The 19,742-nt window shown below is 39.2% G+C and overlaps 1 protein-coding gene across 1 annotated transcript in view; it reads right to left on the bottom strand.

Moving 5' to 3' along the window:
* Positions 1-18,730, bottom strand: part of LOC138854425 (5' exonuclease Apollo-like) — a 316,784-nt gene extending 298,054 nt beyond the window's left edge. Inside the window, exon 1 of the mRNA XM_070097646.1 lies at positions 17,876-18,730. The gene's annotated coding sequence lies outside the window, so the exon portion shown is untranslated. The remainder of the gene's footprint in view (positions 1-17,875) is intronic.
* Positions 18,731-19,742: the final 1,012 nt, after the last annotated feature.

Below are 19,742 nucleotides of genomic sequence, written 5' to 3'. Positions count from 1 at the left end.
AGCAGCTGTGACAACTCCCACTTTGTGTGTGATTCTTTATCTTTTAACTCCACGCCTCTTGCCAAGACCCTCGCATTTACTTCTCTTACAACCCCATCTATAAATATATTAAACAACCACGGTGACATCACACATCCTTGTCTAAGGCCTACTTTTACTGGGAAAAAATTTCCCTCTTTCCTACATACTCTAACTTGAGCCTCACTATCCTCGTAAAAACTCTTCACTGCTTTCAGTAACCTACCTCCTACACCATACACTTGCAACATCTGCCACATTGCCCCCCTATCCACCCTGTCATACTCCTTTTCCAAATCCATAAATGCCACAAAGACCTCTTTAGCCTTATCTAAATACTGTTCACTTATATGTTTCACTGTAAACACCTGGTCCACACACCCCCTACCTTTCCTAAAGCCTCCTTGTTCATCTGCTATCCTATTCTCCGTCTTACTCTTAATTCTTTCAATTATAACTCTACCATACACTTTACCAGGTACACTCAACAGACTTATCCCCCTATAATTTTTGCACTCTCTTTTATCCCCTTTGCCTTTATACAGGCCCCACTTATACGGCTGGTTAAGTTCCAGGCTACCGCCGTAAAGCGGAAACCGCCGTAAAGTGGAACACCCTTTTTTTCCACTTACAAATGCATACAAACACTAGATAACAAGTTTACACTAACATATATTAATAATAATAATAATATTACACTAACATATTTACGAGCAGCTGCTTGGTCGATATTTGCTTCCAGACGCAAGCAAAATTTCCAGATGCGAGTGGGCCTCAAGGGAGGTTAACTGACACTGGTGAGGGGGCTCTTGCTCTTGATCTAGGGAATTGGCTCTCAGTTGTTTGTTGGACTATCTTATTGAAACTTGAGCAATGTATGATGAAAAGATGTTTCTTAACATACACCAAAAATGAAAGAAATCGGACCATAAATAACGGAGTTCACTTCTCAGATATTAGCCTCCCCTTAGCAGTATATTTTTGTATGGTTTTTATGATTGCATTCTCACTTTATTTGGTTTCATTTGATAGAATGGAAGATATACTACAAAAATAAATACGAATTTAATTGGTTTCATGATGAAAAGTACTTTGAAATTGAGCTCAAAATAGCAGAAATGTTTGATTCTTTGGCGACATCAGTGGTAGACATCATGAGGTGGCAGTGGCAGACAACATGAAGCAGCAGTGGCAGACATCATGAGGTAGCAGTGGCAGACAACATGAAGCAGCAGTGGTAGACATCATGAGGTGGCAGTGGCAGACAACATGAAGCAGCAGTGGCAGACATCATGAGGTAGCAGTGGTAGACATCATGAGGTAGCAGTGGTAGACATCATGAAGTAGCAGTGGCAGACAACATGAAGCAGCAGTGGCAGACATCATGAGGTAGCAGTGGCAGACATCATGAGGTAGCAGTGGCAGACAACATGAAGCAGCAGTGGCAGACATCATGAGGCAGCAGTGGCAGACAACATGAAGCAGCAGTGACAGACATCATGAGGTAGCAGTGGCAGACAACATGAAGCAGCAGTGGCAGACATCATGAGGCAGCAGTGGCAGACAACATGAAGCAGCAGTGACAGACATCATGAGGTAGCATTGGCAGAACATGAAGCAGCAGTGACAGACATCATGAAGTAGCAGTGGCAGACAACATGAAGCAGCAATAGCACACAACATGAAGCAGCAATGGCACACAGCATGAAGCAGAAGTGGCAAACAACATGAAGCAGCAGTGGCAAAGTGTAGCATTAAGAGAGTAGCAATTAAGTGAAGCATTAAGAGTGTAGCACTTATAAGTCACTCTATCTGACTTTTTGGGTTATCCTGGGTTCTCTACACATGTAGTCAGGAGCAGGAATGGCCGCTGTGGTGGCCCTATAAACCCCAACAACAATGGCTGCTGTCACCACCACTAGCCACATACATAATGATATGTACTGTATTCATTCTAGTGTATATATTATGTTTCTAAGTTATTAATATTGTTTATTATGCCATATTACATGAATTGTGATACATAAATAAGCTGTGGAAAATACTGTATATATTTTCCAGAAATACAGTAGTTATATGTAAATAGATAGCCATACTGTATTTAATAATATTTACGTCACAGAAAACGGAAAGCCTGCGTCTGCGCAGAAGAGAGAGTTGCCATTGCTGTTTGAATTGAGCAGAACGTTAGTGTAATGGGAAGAATTTTTCGTGCTCTTGAGGTTAAAATTGGGTTGACACCTCTCAAATAGGAGGCGAAATTGTTGGATGTGCAGTCCTGCATAACTTGAGATATCAGGCGACTGGACAAGACAGCTCCAGGAACCTCAGATAAGTCTGTTATGTTATAACTCTGGCCAGTTATTTTCATGTATAGACAGAGGTTTTCTGAGTATGATACACCTTGATTTCCAGTCAAATTGGTGAGTGTTATGATTAAGATATATTCTCCTTCTGTTATATAAATGTGTATTTATATATAATCATTTTTTAATTTAATATACAGTCCACAAATTTATATATTTACCAGCATTCCTGGTGATGTATATTTCATTTATGATTAATAGGTCCAGAGCAACTTGTGGATATGACAGTGGTAGGTATCGAAGGGGGACATTTTTGCGACCTAGGTGTCCCAAATTCCTACTTGTCTAACTGATAAATAATAATTATCTATGTTCATTTATTGTTATGTACATAATGATACATTCAGATAAATGCAATTTTCCACAATTAATTTGCCCGTTGGTCCATCGAACCGGATGTAATTAGTGAAGTCATTAATTAGTTAATTACTTAATAATTATATGTGAAATGACAGAAGGAGGTGGATGTTAAGTTCACAAATTGACTTAATGTGTAGTGGATTATAATTACTACAATATTAATTTTGATAAGCTAAGCTAAAGGGTGGCTAAAGATTATATTATTGTGTATAATATTAATTTTGCTATGCCAAATTCTGGCAAGGATTTAAATTAATTGCATAATATTAATTTTGATAAGTCAAGTCTGGCTAAGTTTATATTAATTTGTATAATACTAATTTGATAAGACAATTCTGGCCAAGATTTATATCAGTGTATGTGTAATTGATAAGACAAGTGTGGCTAAAGATTACATTGTGTATAATATTAATTTTGCTATGCCAAATTCTGGCAAGGATTTATTAATTTGTATAATATCAATTTTGATGAGCCAAGTTTGTATTAATGTACATTTAAAATTTATATAATTTTCTTACATGTAATTCCTAAGCTCAAGTAGCTCAAGTAGTAGGTAAGTTGTACTATTTACCTTTATAAAGTGCATAATTTAGTACATAATCAGTGTTATTAAGTTAAATTTAATACATTGCATCATAGCTGAAAATGAGGAAATTAATATAGAAGACAAACATATGGAATATAGAGTAAAGAAAGCATCACTACAGGCTAGAAAAGTTCATGTAACCAAGGCATATAATAAATGTTTGGAATTAATGAATCAAGAAACTGTGAATACTGATGATTTAAAATTGTATTTAGATGCTTTAGGTAATAGATATGATTCATACAAATTATATTACAACAAATATGAAGGAGATTTGTTAGTAAACTGAGTAGATGAGACTGAAGTAGATCTCATGATTAATCAGTATTAAGAATTAGAGGAAAAGATTCTTTCTTGTAAAAGCCAGGCCTTGAATAAATTAAAATGTGTAAACCAGGGAGTTAATCAATCTGCTCCAACAAATAAGATGTCTTTACCAAAACTCCCAGAATTATGTTTACCTGTATTTAATCCTGGAGAGAATTGGGAAGAGTTTTGGTCAATTTTTAAAGCAGTTGTGCATGACAGGAGTGACCTAGCCTGCGTAACTAAATTATTTTACCTCAAAGGACAGGTAAGAGGAGATGCTCACATTCTCATACAAGCCTTTCCCAATGTAGATGACTCTTACAAGGAAGCAGTTGACTTGTTGAAAGTCACTTATGGTAATATAGAACAAAGTAGGTTGGATCTAGTGAATATCATTGTTAATTTAAAATCTCCAGATCACACTTACAAAGGTTTACAGCAGTTTAGAGTTAAACTGGAGAGGACTCTCAAAACTTTAAGTAATAAATATAATCTGAAGGAATCAGACTGGTTATTGAGTGCCATAGTACAAAATAAATTAAGCTGTAAAATGCTTGAATGGGTCTCAAACAAATATCACAAGGGTTATTTTGGTCTGGAGGAAATAAGACTAGGTCTACAAGAATTAATTGTTCAGTTGCAGACCAACCAACCAACTCATTTTAAAGATGCAACACATAATAACTCTGAGGTATCCATCAAGTTTCACAAAGGGAAAAATTATTCAAATGGTAATAATCAAATTTCATTTCCTAAAAAGTGTTCCATAGATGCATATCAATTAGCAGGAATCAGAAAAAATGTTTCTCCACAAGGTAAGAAGAATAAGTACCCTCCTAAGAGTAGCCCAGTTAATAAGAAACCAGTCAAAGAAAAGAGAGATTGTTTCTTCTGCAAGGGTACTTATTTTTCTAAGAATTGCAATGCATACAATTCATGAAATGATAAAGTTGAAAGATTGGAGGAACTTGACAGATGTATCAGGTGTTTGGGTAATCACAATGTAAAGGATTGTTATGCCAAATTAAACTTCTGTTATCAATGTCACAAAGGAAGACACCATATAGTCATGTGTAAAGGTCTATATGATAATGTTGATAATAATGATAATGTTGACAATCCTGACACAACAGTGGCTAATGTAAAAATTGTTGCTAATGTTAATAATGATGGTTTTGCTGAAGTAGCCTTACCTGTGTTACAGGTAAAAATTGATGATAAAAGGCATAAATCAAAAAATGTAACTGCATTATTGGACCAGGGATCCCAGCGTACTTTCATAAAATGTAAATGTCTTGATGGTATTAAAGTACAGATGGGAGATCCCACAACTTTAAAATTATCTGGTTCTCTCTCGGATAAAAGGGCTCAATTGTATGACACTGTTTATGTAACTGTCAGGTTGGACAATGAGAAAAAATGTGTTAATGCAGTAATTGTAGATAGACTTACAGAGAAAATATTTACAGTAGGGCTTAGTAAAGCTACAGAAAGACTTTCACATAATGTAAATTTAGCACCTTCTGGTGTTAGTGATGATTCTGTTGGCCCAATAAGTATTTTGATAGGTAGTGACTATTATGCCTCCTTTGTAAAGGGTATGGTAAAGAAATGTGGTGTCACTCTTTTCAAGACTGCAGGAGGCCATGTAATGTATGGTAGGATTCCTCGTAATAATAATTCATGACTAGCCCTTTCAGGGTCCAAGGCCAAAATCTGAAGTCACGCACCAGTGTCCAAGAAATTTTGAAAAAAAAAATTATTTTTTCTTACAGAATTAAAGAGCATATTTTTGTGAAGGTAATAAAACAAAAAAAATTAGAATCTGATCATTACTTACCGAGATACAGTGCCAAGAAGTTTATAGAAAATGATGTGGTGGCGGCAACATCGACGAATTCAACATACGCGTATTATATTATTTTGTTGTTTTAGTTGTTTTTTCTTTTCTTTTCCAATTTTTTTCTATTCCTACTAACATTTGGGCCTGAGAGACCAATACTGTATATAATTGATATATATATACTCACTGTATTGAACACAATAACCGCACTAAAGTTATTATCATATTATTGTTTACCACTGTTGTTTATTACAATAAACATGCACAAATATTGTATAATACTAATGTTCTATCATATATTTACATATTTTCAATCACTGGACATGGTTTTAGAACTGCTGGAGCTTGTGGAACTCCTTGAAACAAGGCACCATGCACAGAGGCACCTTACATTCCTCACACATAAACCGAGTGTCTTTGCGTCTTTGTTGCCTTCGTTTTGTTTGTGCACAGACAATGCATCTCTTCTGAGCAAATTTCTTTTGAGTTGAAGGAAGCTGTATTATGAAATGATCAGCTTCTCTCCTCAAACGCTTGGGTATATTGTGATGAATTCGAGGACCATGTTGTATTGCAGGTGTTGTTACCTGGTACTTCATTATGAGTTGTCTGACAACAGACAAACAAAATTCACTATAAGGTGGTCTGTTACCAGTCTTTATTTGGTACATATTATATGCATTCAGCATTGAAATGTCCATGAGATGGAAGAAAAGTTTCATGTACCACTTGTAACTCTTACGAACACAGTCAACAAAACCAATCTGCATGTCACACTTGTCAACCAAGCGCATGTTTTGTGTATAATCAATCACTGACACTGGTTTTCGAATACGTTCATTAGTCACTCGATCAACTTTGCCACTGTCTTGCATTTCATTACGGTGAATGGTTGTCAACAATGTGACATCTCGTTTGTCATGCCACCGTAATACCATGATGTCATTGGCAGTAAACACCTGCACGTCATCACCACGAACACCTGCGTTGAGCCTGGGCATATGTTTACGATTAGAACGCACTGTGCCACACACATCTGTCTTGTTCACTCGCATGAAATCACTGAGTAATGGGCTTGTGTACCAGTTATCGGTATATAATGTATGGCCCTTACCAAGATAAGGTGCCATCATGTTTCTCACTACGTCACCTGAGATACCCAATAACATCTTGGTATCTTTCAATGTTTTACTACCCATGTATACAACAATATCCAACACCAGGCCACTGTCACAATCACAGAGTACAAACAATTTTATACCAAAGCGGTTCCTCTTTCTCGGTATATACTGCTTGAATGACAGTCTACCTTTGAACAAAATCAAAGACTCGTCAATTACAAGATTCTTGAATGGATAAAAGTATATGCTGAACTTTTGTTTGAGATACATGAAAACATTTCTAATCTTGTATAACCTGTCACTTCTGTCAGGCCTGGTTTTGTCAGAGAAGTGCAACATACGTAACAGTAAGATAAACCTATTCACTGGTATTATTTCACTGAAGGATGGGGTACAAATTAGCCGATCTGTGGACCAGTATGCTTTTATATTATGCTTATAGACGTGAGGCATAAGCATTATTGTTTCAAAAAGCAAATACATTTCTGCAACAGTCGTCTCTTTCCACCTGTGTAGTCTTGACTGCGGTGATAAGATCGTATTTGCCATGGTGTACTGAAAATACTTATTACTTTCCCTGACAATAATTTCCATCAATGGCTGGTCAAAGAATAATTCAAAGAATTCCAGTTCATTGGCCGTGGTTCCAAGGGGACAGGTAGGTAGAATTCCACTTTGAGAGTCATCAAAGTGGTGAGGGCTGGGAACAAAATTGGGATTTTGCTGCCAATCCCAGATACGGTTTGCTGGTGGATACTGGACATCATAGGCTGGTTGTACGGGTGGTTGTGGTTGTGGCGGGCTGGTGGGTGACGCTCCGCTTTGTCCTTGAACTGACGAGTCAGCAGCGTGGGTCCCCGCGTGGCACAGTGAGTCACGCATGGCGGTGCCACTACCACCACCAGCACCACTAACACCATCCACTGATGCCTGTGGCCCATCCATGCCAAGTGTAGCCACATCATCCTCACTATCACTACCTAAAACGGGTGTAGGGCCACAGGATGTACTCCGGGATGTACTCCGTCCCCTGGGCACAGCATAGGGTACACTACCTGAGCGCATGCGGTGGCAAACATACCGACGCTTCACTGGTGAATATGTTTCCTCACTATCACTACTCGAATGATCGTCGAGCTCAATAAAATCACAATCCACGTCAGAATCATCGTCATTACTGAAGTCAGAGGCCTGGCCACGCGAAAATATTAGTTTTCTCTTACGTTTAGGAACACCCGACCGTGAGTCACGAGTGCCCACACCAAAGGTAGAAGGTCAAGGATCGTCGGGGTTTTCTGCACTATTATCGATATCCTGGTCATTATTTTCGGTCACTAACTTATCAAAGCCGTAGAATTCGTCTTCATTTGCACTTCCATCAGTGTCAGAACTATCAGACAGGAAGAGGAGAGTCCCAATTTTCCGGGGAGTGAGAGCTGACTTGCGACGAGGCATGGTGAACAAGGGTGACTGAGCCGGCGTTCCCACAATGCTATGCAGGCGCCTAGATTTTTTGTTTATGGCACACACCCACGGCGCAGACCCATTCTCTCACATGTAGGCCTATGAGCGCTTTTGCGCTAAATTTGACGGCGCTAGAATTTTGGCGTAGATCTACGGTTTGGACACTCACCGAAAAGTCGTAGATCTACGGGACGGACCCTGAAAGGGCTAGAGGAAACTACAAATACCATAACTGTGTGTCTTACTCATGAAATCGTACCCCAGTATAATTCTTCCATAGAGGACGGTGTTGAGCCAGTGCATAAATTGTGGAAATTAGACAGCATTGGAATAAATGTAAATGAAGAAAGTCCAGACGATTCTTTTACTCAGGAGCAATACCTGAGAGATGTAAAATTTGAATCTGGACAATACTGGGTACGACTTCCGTGGAGACTGAACCATCCAGAATTACCCACTAATTACCGAATGGCATATGGACAGTTAAAGGCTCAGCTCCGCAAACTGAGTAAGACACCAGAATTGTTAACTGCCTATAATGATATAATTGCTAAGCAGTTAATTAATAAATTTATAGAAGAGGTACCTCCTGAGCAAGCCAAAATTTATGGTCACTATTTTCCGCAGTAACCCCTTCTCCTGTAGACATTTACTAAAAAAGAGAAGAAGAAAAACTTTATAAAACTGGGATGCTTAAATGTGCGTGGATGTAGTGCAGATGACAAGAAACAGATGATTGCTGATGTTATGAATAAAAAGAAGTTGAATGTCCTGGCCCTAAGCGAAACAAAGCTGAAGGGGGTAGGAGAGTTTCAGTGGGGGGAAATAAATAGGATTAAATCTGGAGTATCTGAGAGAGTTAGAGCAAAGGAAGGGGTAGCAGTAATGTTAAATGATCAGTTATGGAAGGAGAAAAGAGAATATGAATGTGTAAATTCAAGAATTATGTGGATTAAAGTAAAGGTTGGATGCGAGAAGTGGGTCATAATAAGCGTGTATGCACCTGGAGAAGAGAGGAATGCAGAGGAGAGAGAGAGATTTTGGGAGATGTTAAGTGAATGTATAGGAGCCTTTGAACCAAGTGAGAGAGTAATTGTGGTAGGGGACCTGAATGCTAAAGTAGGAGAAACTTTTAGAGAGGGTGTGGTAGGTAAGTTTGGGGTGCCAGGTGTAAATGATAATGGGAGCCCTTTGATTGAACTTTGTATAGAAAGGGGTTTAGTTATAGGTAATACATATTTTAAGAAAAAGAGGATAAATAAGTATACAAGATATGATGTAGGGCGAAATGACAGTAGTTTGTTGGATTATGTATTGGTAGATAAAAGACTGTTGAGTAGACTTCAGGATGTACATGTTTATAGAGGGGCCACAGATATATCAGATCACTTTCTAGTTGTAGCTACACTGAGAGTAAAAGGTAGATGGGATACAAGGAGAATAGAAGCATCAGGGAAGAGAGAGGTAAAGGTTTATAAACTAAAAGAGGAGGCAGTTAGGGTAAGATATAAACAGCTATTGGAGGATAGATGGGCTAATGAGAGCATAGGCAATGGGGTCGAAGAGGTATGGGGTAGGTTTAAAAATGTAGTGTTAGAGTGTTCAGCAGAAGTTTGTGGTTACAGGAAAGTGGGTGCAGGAGGGAAGAGGAGCGATTGGTAGAATGATGATGTAAAGAGAGTAGTAAGGGAGAAAAAGTTAGCATATGAGAAGTTTTTACAAAGTAGAAGTGATGCAAGGAGGGAAGAGTATATGGAGAAAAAGAGAGAGGTTAAGAGAGTGGTGAAGCAATGTAAAAAGAGAGCAAATGAGAGAGTGGGTGAGATGTTATCAACAAATTTTGTTGAAAATAAGAAAAAGTTTTGGAGTGAGATTAACAAGTTAAGAAAGCCTAGAGAACAAATGGATTTGTCAGTTAAAAATAGGAGAGGAGAGTTATTAAATGGAGAGTTAGAGGTATTGGGAAGATGGAGGGAATATTTTGAGGAATTGTTAAATGTTGATGAAGATAGGGAAGCTGTGATTTCGTGTATAGGGCAAGGAGGAATAACATCTTGTAGGAGTGAGGAAGAGCCAGTTGTGAGTGTGGGGGAAGTTCGTGAGGCAGTAGGTAAAATGAAAGGGGGTAAGGCAGCCGGGATTGATGGGATAAAGATAGAAATGTTAAAAGCAGGTGGGGATATAGTTTTGGAGTGGTTCGTGCAATTATTTAATAAATGTATGGAAGAGGGTAAGGTACCTAGGGATTGGCAGAGAGCATGCATAGTTCCTTTGTATAAAGGCAAAGGGGATAAAAGAGAGTGCAAAAATTATAGGGGGATAAGTCTGTTGAGTATACCTGGTAAAGTGTATGGTAGAGTTATAATTGAAAGAATTAAGAGTAAGACGGAGAATAGGATAGCAGATGAACAAGGAGGATTTAGGAAAGGTAGGGGGTGTGTGGACCAGGTGTTTACAGTGAAACATATAAGTGAACAGTATTTAGATAAGGCTAAAGAGGTCTTTGTGGCATTTATGGATTTGGAAAAGGCATATGACAGGGTGGATAGGGGGGCAATGTGGCAGATGTTGCAAGTGTATGGTGTAGGAGGTAGGTTACTGAAAGCAGTGAAGAGTTTTTACGAGGATAGTGAGGCTCAAGTTAGAGTATGTAGGAAAGAGGGAAATTTTTTCCCAGTAAAAGTAGGCCTTAGACAAGGATGTGTGATGTCACCGTGGTTGTTTAATATATTTATAGATGGGGTTGTAAGAGAAGTAAATGCGAGGGTCTTGGCAAGAGGCGTGGAGTTAAAAGATAAAGAATCACACACAAAGTGGGAGTTGTCACAGCTGCTCTTTGCTGATGACACTGTGCTCTTGGGAGATTCTGAAGAGAAGTTGCAGAGATTGGTGGATGAATTTGGTAGGGTGTGCAAAAGAAGAAAATTGAAGGTGAATATAGGAAAGAGTAAGGTTATGAGGATAACAAAAAGATTAGGTGATGAAAGATTGGATATCAGATTGGAGGGAGAGAGTATGGAGGAGGTGAACGTATTCAGATATTTGGGAGTGGACGTGTCAGCGGATGGGTCTATGAAAGATGAGGTGAATCATAGAATTGATGAGGGAAAAAGAGTGAGTGGTGCACTTAGGAGTCTGTGGAGACAAAGAACTTTGTCCTTGGAGGCAAAGAGGGGAATGTATGAGAGTACAGTTTTACCAACGCTCTTATACGGGTGTGAAGCGTGGGTGATGAATGTTGCAGCGAGGAGAAGGCTGGAGGCAGTGGAGATGTCATGTCTGAGGGCAATGTGTGGTGTGAATATAATGCAGAGAATTCATAGTTTGGAAGTTAGGAGGAGGTGCGGGATTACCAAAACTGTTGTCCAGAGGGCTGAGGAAGGGTTGTTGAGGTGGTTCGGACATGTAGAGAGAATGGAGCGAAACAGAATGACTTCAAGAGTGTATCAGTCTGTAGTGGAAGGAAGGCGGGGTAGGGGTCGGCCTAGGAAAGGTTGGAGGGAGGGGGTAAAGGAGGTTTTGTGTGCGAGGGGCTTGGACTTCCAGCAGGCATGCGTGAGCGTGTTTGATAGGAGTGAATGGAGACGAATGGTTTTTAACCCTTTCAGGGTCCGTCCCGTAGATCTATGGCTGGTCGGTGAGTGTCCAAACCGTAGATCTACGCCAAAATTCTAGCGCCGTCAAATTTAGCGCGAAAGCGCCCATAGGCCTACATATGAGAGAAAGGGTCTGCACCGTGGGTGTGCGCCGTAAACAAAAAATCTAGGCGCCTGCATAGCATTGTGGGAACGCCGGCTCAGTCACCCTTGTTCACCATGTCTCGTCGCAAGTCAGCTCTCACTCCCCGGAAAATTGGGACTCTCCTCTTCCTGTCTGATAGTTCTGACACTGATGGAAGTGCAAATGAAGACGAATTCTACGGCTTTGATAAGTTAGTGACCGAAAATAATGACCAGGATATCGATAATAGTGCAGAAAACCCCGACGATCCTCGACCTTCTACCTCTGGTGTGGGCACTCGTGACTCACGGTCGGGTGTTCCTAAACGTAAGAGAAAACTAATATTTTCCCGTGGCCTGGCCTCTGACTTCAGTAATGACGATGATTCTGACGTGGATTGTGATTTTATTGCGCTCGACGATCATTCGAGTAGTGATAGTTAGGAAACATATTCACCAGTGAAGCGTCGGTATGTTCGCTGCCGCATGCGCTCGGGTAGTGTACCCTATGCTGTGCCCAGGGGACGGAGTTCATCCCGGAGTACATCCCGGAGTACATCCCGTGGCCCTACACCCGTTTTAGGTAGTGATAGTGAGGATGATGTGGCTACACTTGGCATGGATGGGCCACAGACATCAGTGGATGGTGTTAGTGGGGCTGGTGGTGGTAGTGGCACCGCCATGCATGACTCGCTGTGCCACGCGGGAACCCACGCTGCTGACTCGTCAGTTCAAGGACAAAGCGGAGCGTCACCCACCAGCCCGCCACAACCACCCGTACAACCTGCCTATGATGTCCAGTATCCACCAGCAAACCATATCTGGGATTGGCAGCAAAATCCCAATTTTGTTCCCAGCCCTCACCACTTTGATGACTCGCAAAGTGGAATTCTACCTACCTGTCCCCTTGGAACCACGGCCAATGAACTGGAATTCTTTGAATTATTCTTTGACCAGCCATTGATGGAAATTATTGTCAGGGAAAGTAATAAGTATTTTCAGTACACCATGGCAAATACGATCTTATCACCACAGTCAAGACTACACGGGTGGAAAGAGACGACTGTTGCAGAAATGTATTTGCTTTTTGCAACAATAATGCTTATGCCTCACGTCTATAAGCATAATATAAAAGCATACTGGTCCACAGATCGGCTAATTTGTACCCCATCCTTCAGTGAAATAATACCAGTGAACAGGTTTATCTTACTGTTACGTATGTTGCACTTCTCTGACAAAACCAGGCCTGACAGAAGTGACAGGTTATACAAGATTAGAAATGTTTTCATGTATCTCAAACAAAAGTTCAGGATATACTTTTATCCATCCAAGAATCTTGTAATTGACGAGTCTTTGATTTTGTTCAAAGGTAGACTGTCATTCAAGCAGTATATACCGAGCAAGAGGAACCGCTTTGGTATAAAATTGTTTGTACTCTGTGATTGTGACAGTGGCCTGGTGTTGGATATTGTTGTATACACGGGTAGTAAAACATTGAAAGATACCAAGATGTTATTGGGTATATCAGGTGACGTAGTGAGAAACATGATGGCACCTTATCTTGGTAAGGGCCATACATTATATACCGATAACTGGTACACAAGCCCATTACTCAGTGATTTCATGCGAGTGAACAAGACAGATGTGTGTGGCACAGTGCGTTCTAATCGTAAACATATGCCCAGGCTCAACGCAGGTGTTCGTGGTGATGACGTGCAGGTGTTTACTGCCAATGACATCATGGCATTACGGTGGCATGACAAACGAGATGTCACATTGTTGACAACCATTCACCGTAATGAAATGCAAGACAGTGGCAAAGTTGATCGAGTGACTAATGAACGTATTCGAAAACCAGTGACAGTGATTGATTATACACAAAACATGCGCTTGGTTGACAAGTGTGACATGCAGATTGGTTTTGTTGACTGTGTTCGTAAGAGTTACAAGTGGTACATGAAACTTTTCTTCCATCTCATGGACATTTCAATGCTGAATGCATATAATATGTACCAAATAAAGACTGGTAACAGACCACCGTATGGTGAATTTTGTTTGTCTGTTGTCAGACAACTCATAATGAAGTACCAGGTAACAACACCTGCAATACAACATGGTCCTCGAATTCATCACAATATACCCAAGCGTTTGAGAAGAGAAGGTGATCATTTCATAATACAGCTTCCTTCAACTCAAAAGAAATTTGCTCAGAAGAGATGCATTGTCTGTGCACAAACAAAACGACGGCAACAAAGACGCAAAGACACTCGGTTTATGTGTGAGGAATGTAAGGTGCCTCTGTGCATGGTGCCTTGTTTCAAGGAGTTCCACAAGCTCCAGCAGTTCTAAAACCATGTCCAGTGATTGTAAATATGTAAATATATGATAGAACATTAGTATTATACAATATTTGTGCATGTTTATTGTAATAAACAACAGTGGTAAACAATAATATGATAATAACTTTAGTGCGGTTATTGTGTTCAATACAGTGAGTTTATATATATACATTATATACAGTATTGGTCTCTCAGGCCCCAAATGTTAGTAGGAATAGAAAAAAATTGGAAAAGAAAAGAAAAAACAACTAAAACAACAAAATAATATAATACGCGTATGTGGAATTCGTCGATGTTGCCGCCACCACATCATTTTCTACAAACTTCTTGGCACTGTATCTCGGTAAGTACTGATCAGATTCTAATTTTTTTTGTTTTATTACCTTCACAAAAATATGCTCTTTAATTCTGTAAGAAAAAATAATTTTTTTTTTTTTCAAAATTTCTTGGACACTGGTGCGTGACTTCAGATTTTGGCCTTGGACCCTGAAAGGGTTAATACTTGACGTGCTGTTGGAGTGTGAGCAAAGTAACATTTATGAAGGGATTCAGGGAAACCGGCAGGCCGGACTTGAGTCCTGGAGATGGGAAGTACAGTGCCTGCACTCTGATGGAGGGGTGTTAATGTTGCAGTTTAAAAACTGTAGTGTAAAGCACCCTTCTGGCAAGACAGTGATGGAGTGAATGATGTTGAAAGTTTTTCTTTTTCGGGCCATCCTGCCTTGGTGGGAATCAGCCAGTGTGATAAAAAAAAAAAAAAAAAAAAAAAAATAATTTTCCGCATCACGGAGTGAAGAAGGATTCTAAGACCACTCCTTTGAGGATTGTGTTTAATTGTAGTGCCAGGAGTAACAAAAATGTACCTAGTTTAAATGACTGTTTGATGACAGGTCTGTCATTGACAGAAAAATTAGGAGAAATCTTATTAAATTTCAGAGTGAAACACTATGCCTTCATGGCTGACATAAGTAAACCTTTCCTAAGAGTGGGTTTACAAGAGGCTGACTGGGATTGTACCTGCTTCTTATAACCTGAGAATCCTATTGACTCACTTAGCCCTAAGAAAACCTTTCGCTTTAGGAGCGAATTATTTGGTGCTACATCCAGTCCGTTCCTACTTCAAGCGACGATAAATGCACACCTTAAATGTACGGGAAGTCCATTGAGTAAAGTAATGAGCAAACAATTTTATGTGGACAATTTCCTGGGTGTGACGTCAACTCAAGAGGAACTGTTAATGACTTACGGAGAGGCTAATAAAATAATGCAAAGTGCAACTATGCCTCTGAGGGAATGGAATAGTAATTCGTCCAAATTAAAGGACAAAATAAGTAAAGATTACCCTGGAGATGAAGTGCCAAAATGTAGTAAAGTATTGGGATTAACTTGTGATACTGAGAGAGATTTGTTAATGTTAAAACCTAATAATTACAGTATGCCCAATAAATTAACTAAGAGAGTCTTGCTTGCTGAAGTTTCCAAATGTTTTGATCCACTAGGTTTAGTGTCACCCCTTACTAAAAGAGGGAAATTATTAATTCAGGAAGCATGGAAACTTAAATGTGCTTGGGATGAAATTCTACCTGAGGAATTCATTAACAGGTGGGATGAATTAATTGGTGATTATGAGAAAATTCCAATGTTGGAGTTCACATGCCAGGTGGCCAATCCAAATGGGAAAAATGTACTCCACATTTTTTGTGATGCTTCAAAATTGGCATATGGAGCAGTTGCTTACCTTCAATGTAATAGTGTTATTTCTCTTGTTATGTATAAGGCTAAAGTGTCTCCAATTAAATCACGTACCTTACCTCAGTTGGAATTAACAGCCATTTATGTAGGTGTCAAATTAGCTAATTATATAAGAAATAAGTTGCAGGAGATAAATATTAGCAACACTGTAATTTGGTCTGATAATGAGGTATCCTTACAATGGATTCGTAATGGAAACAGTAAAATTGTGTACATACAAAACAGAGTCGCTGGAATTAATCAGATGCAAGAGAAGTATAATAGTTTGGGTCAGCATATGTTAACAATTAATCATAACCCTGGTGAGGAGAATCCAGCTGATTTCTTGTCTCGAGGTTTACCTTATGCTAAATTTGTAAATGCTGTATCATGGTTTAAAGGACCGAGCTGGTTAGTAAATAAAGCTAATTGGCCTGCACAAAAGGCGTATATTGCTCCTGTTGAAATTACTGTGACCACCACTCCAATAGTTTTTCCTCCCTTAGCCATTGATATAAATAGGTATTCTTCTTTACCCAAACTAATCAATGTAACTAAGTTGGTGTTTAAATTTCTAAATAAGATGAATATTTCATTTAAGTTTTCACATCCTCTTGAATTTTGGATAAAGAGGGTACAGGAGGAAATCTATGAAAATGAGATTAAATTGATGATGGAAAGAAAAATTGTGAAAGGTTCCACAATAGAGAAATTGGGGCTGTATTTAGAGAACAGTGTAATTAGGTGCAGAGGTAGGTTACAAAATGCTGAATTGGGTGATTATGCTAAACACCCTATCTTACTGCCCAAAACTCATCATCTAACAAATTTGATTGTTCTAAATGCCCATAAAAATGTAATGCATGGTGGGGTACAAGATACCTTAAATTGTATTAGGGAAACTTTCTGGATTCCACAAGGACGGCAAAGTGTAAAAAGGGTGATTAAATCTTGTGTAATATGTCGCTGTGTGGATGCCAGATCCTATATGTACCCAGGTCCTCCACCATTGCCAAAGGAGCGTGTACAATTAGTGAAACCATTTGATGTAACAGGTGTAGACTATAGTGATCCAATAATTTTAACAGGTACATCAAATGGTGTTCCACTGAAAGTGTATGTTTGTTTGTTCACCTGTACTGCTACTAGGGCAGTTCATTTAGAAGTGGCATAGGACTTGTCTGCAAAACAGTTTATACAACTGTTTTGAAAATTTGCAGATAGGAGATAATGTCTGAGATTGATGATTTCGGATGCCACAAATTTTATAGCAGGTGTTCAACACTTGATAGAATTAAATAATAGTAACGATGTTCAATCTCTGTTAACCCAGCGAGGGTGTACCTGGAAATTTATTACTCATAGAGCCCCTTGCCAGGGGGGGCTGTACGAAAGACTGATAGGCACAGTGAAGAGGTGTCTCCGTAAAGTACTACACCGGAAGAGAATTAATTTGGAAGAATTCCGTGCAGTGTTAGTGGAGGTGGAAAATCGTATAAATAATAGGCCTCTCTCGTACATGAGTGATACACCTGATGCAGATGTATTAACACCTTCTCACCTAATATGTGGAAGGAAATTGGAAGCTGCCCCTGTCTATAGAGATAATCCGAAAGAAAGTGATGAAGATTACAATGATGCGGCAGTGTTGTGTAATAAATTTAAAATATTAAATAAAGTAATTGATCATTGGTCTAATGTGTGGCATAAGGAATATCTTCTTACACTACGTGAACACTTTTATGGTGCGACAGAGGCAGTAAATTGACAGAACATTCAACCAGGTGACATTGTGTTGATTGATACTGAACAACATCGAATATTGTGGCCTCTGGGCAAAGTATTGACATTGTACCCAGATGCACAAGGTTTTGTCAGGAATGTCAAAGTGTTGTGTCGTGGCCAGGAAAGTTTATGCACAATAATAAATTGATTCCCTTGGAATTAACTGGTGTTCAAACAAACGTAAATGAAAATCTGAGGGAAAGTGACATGAGTGATACAGAAGGTGACACTGACCAAATGATGCAGGAAGATGAAATCGTAGTAAGACCTACTAGGAGAACAGCCACTCAAGCCAGAACCGGCTGGAATCATCTCCTAAAACAAGGAGTAATTTGAGTCATTTAGCAACGAACTCCGCCCGGCTGCAGTGTGGAAAATACTGTATATATTTTCCAGAAATACAGTAGTTATATGTAAATAGATGGCAATATGTATTTAATAATATTTATGTCATAGAAAACAGAAAGCCTGTGTCTGCACAGAAGAGAGAGTCGCCATTGCTGTTTGAATTGAACAGATCATCAGTGTAATGGGAAGAATTTTTCGTGCTCTGGAGGTTAAAATTGGGCTGACACCTCTCAAATAGGAGGCAAAATTGTTGAATGTGCATTCCTGCATAATTTGAGTATCAGGCAACAGGACAGGACAACTTCAGGAACCTCAGAAAAGCTGTCTAATTTATGTTTAAATTCTGGCCAGTAAATTTTTCATAAATGTAGGCAAAAGGGGGGGTCCTGTACATGACACATTAATCTCCAGTCAAATTGGTGAGTGTTATGACTAAGATATATTCTCCTTCTGTTATATAAATGTGTATTTATATAATCCTTTATTAATTTAATATACAGTCCACAAATTCATATATTTACCAGAATTCCTGGTGTATGCATATTTCATTTATAATTAATAGGTCCAGAGTAACTTGTGGATATGACAGTGGTAGGTATCGAAGGGGGACATTTTTTGCGACCAAGGTGTCCCAAATTCCTACTTGTCTAACTGATAAATAATAATTATCTTTGTTCATTTACTGTTATGTACATAATGATACATTCAGATAAATGCAATTTTCCACATAAGCAGTAGAGTTGATATTAGGAAAATTAATAAAGTATTTTCTCGTGCCTGGAATTACACTGGAATGAATTAATTCCATTTCAATTAATTTAAATGAGGAAAACTGACTCTGGAAATGAGCAAATCCAGTTGCAAGCAAGGTCATGGAATGGATTAAACTTGTAAGTAGAAGTTCCACTATATATATATACAGTGGACCCCCACATACTGATTTTAATCCATGCAAGAGGGCTCATTGGTATGCGAAATAATCGGTATGCGAATGAATTTTCCCCATAAGAAATAATGGAAATCAAATTAATCCGTGCAAGACACCCAAAAGTATGAAAAAAAAAATTTTTTAACACATGAAATGTTAATTTTAATACACACAAACCGAAAAAGGCATGCACAATTACATGACACTTACTTTTATTGAAGATCTGGTGATGATTGATGGGATGGGAGGAGGGGAGAGAGAGTGTTAGTGTTTAGAAGGGGAATCCCCTTCCATTAAGACTTGAGGTGTCGAGTCCTTTTCTGGGGTTACTTCCCTTCTTCTTTTAATGCCACTAGGACCAGCTTCAGAGTCACTGGACTTCTTTCGCACAACATATCTGTCCATAGTGGCCTGTACCTCTCGTTCCTTTATGACTTCCCTAAAGTGTTTCACAACATTGTCAGTGTACAGGTTGCCAACACGGCTTGCAATAGCTGTGTGAGGGTGATTTTCATCCATGAAGGTTTGCACTTCAAGCCACTTTGCACAGATTTCCTTAATCTTTGTAGTAGGCAACTTCTTCAATTTCTCTCTCCCCTCCTCTGAACCAGTTTCCTCAGGTCTGGCCTCTTGCTCTTGAAGTTGATCTATCAGCTCATCAGTGGTTAGTTCTTCATTGTCCTCCTCCACCAACTCTTCCACATCCTCCCCACTAACCTCCAACCCCAAGGACTTTCCCAATGCCACAATGGATTCCTCAACTGGCATAATCCTCTCAGGGTTAGCCTCAAACCCTTCAAAATCCCTTTTGTCTACACATTCTGG

The sequence above is a fragment of the Cherax quadricarinatus genome, chromosome 58 (assembly GCF_038502225.1).
Source record: "Cherax quadricarinatus isolate ZL_2023a chromosome 58, ASM3850222v1, whole genome shotgun sequence".
Lineage (NCBI taxonomy): Eukaryota > Metazoa > Arthropoda > Malacostraca > Decapoda > Parastacidae > Cherax > Cherax quadricarinatus.
Note: the sequence above shows the minus strand (reverse complement) of the source record. Positions and strands in the feature narration are given on the sequence as shown.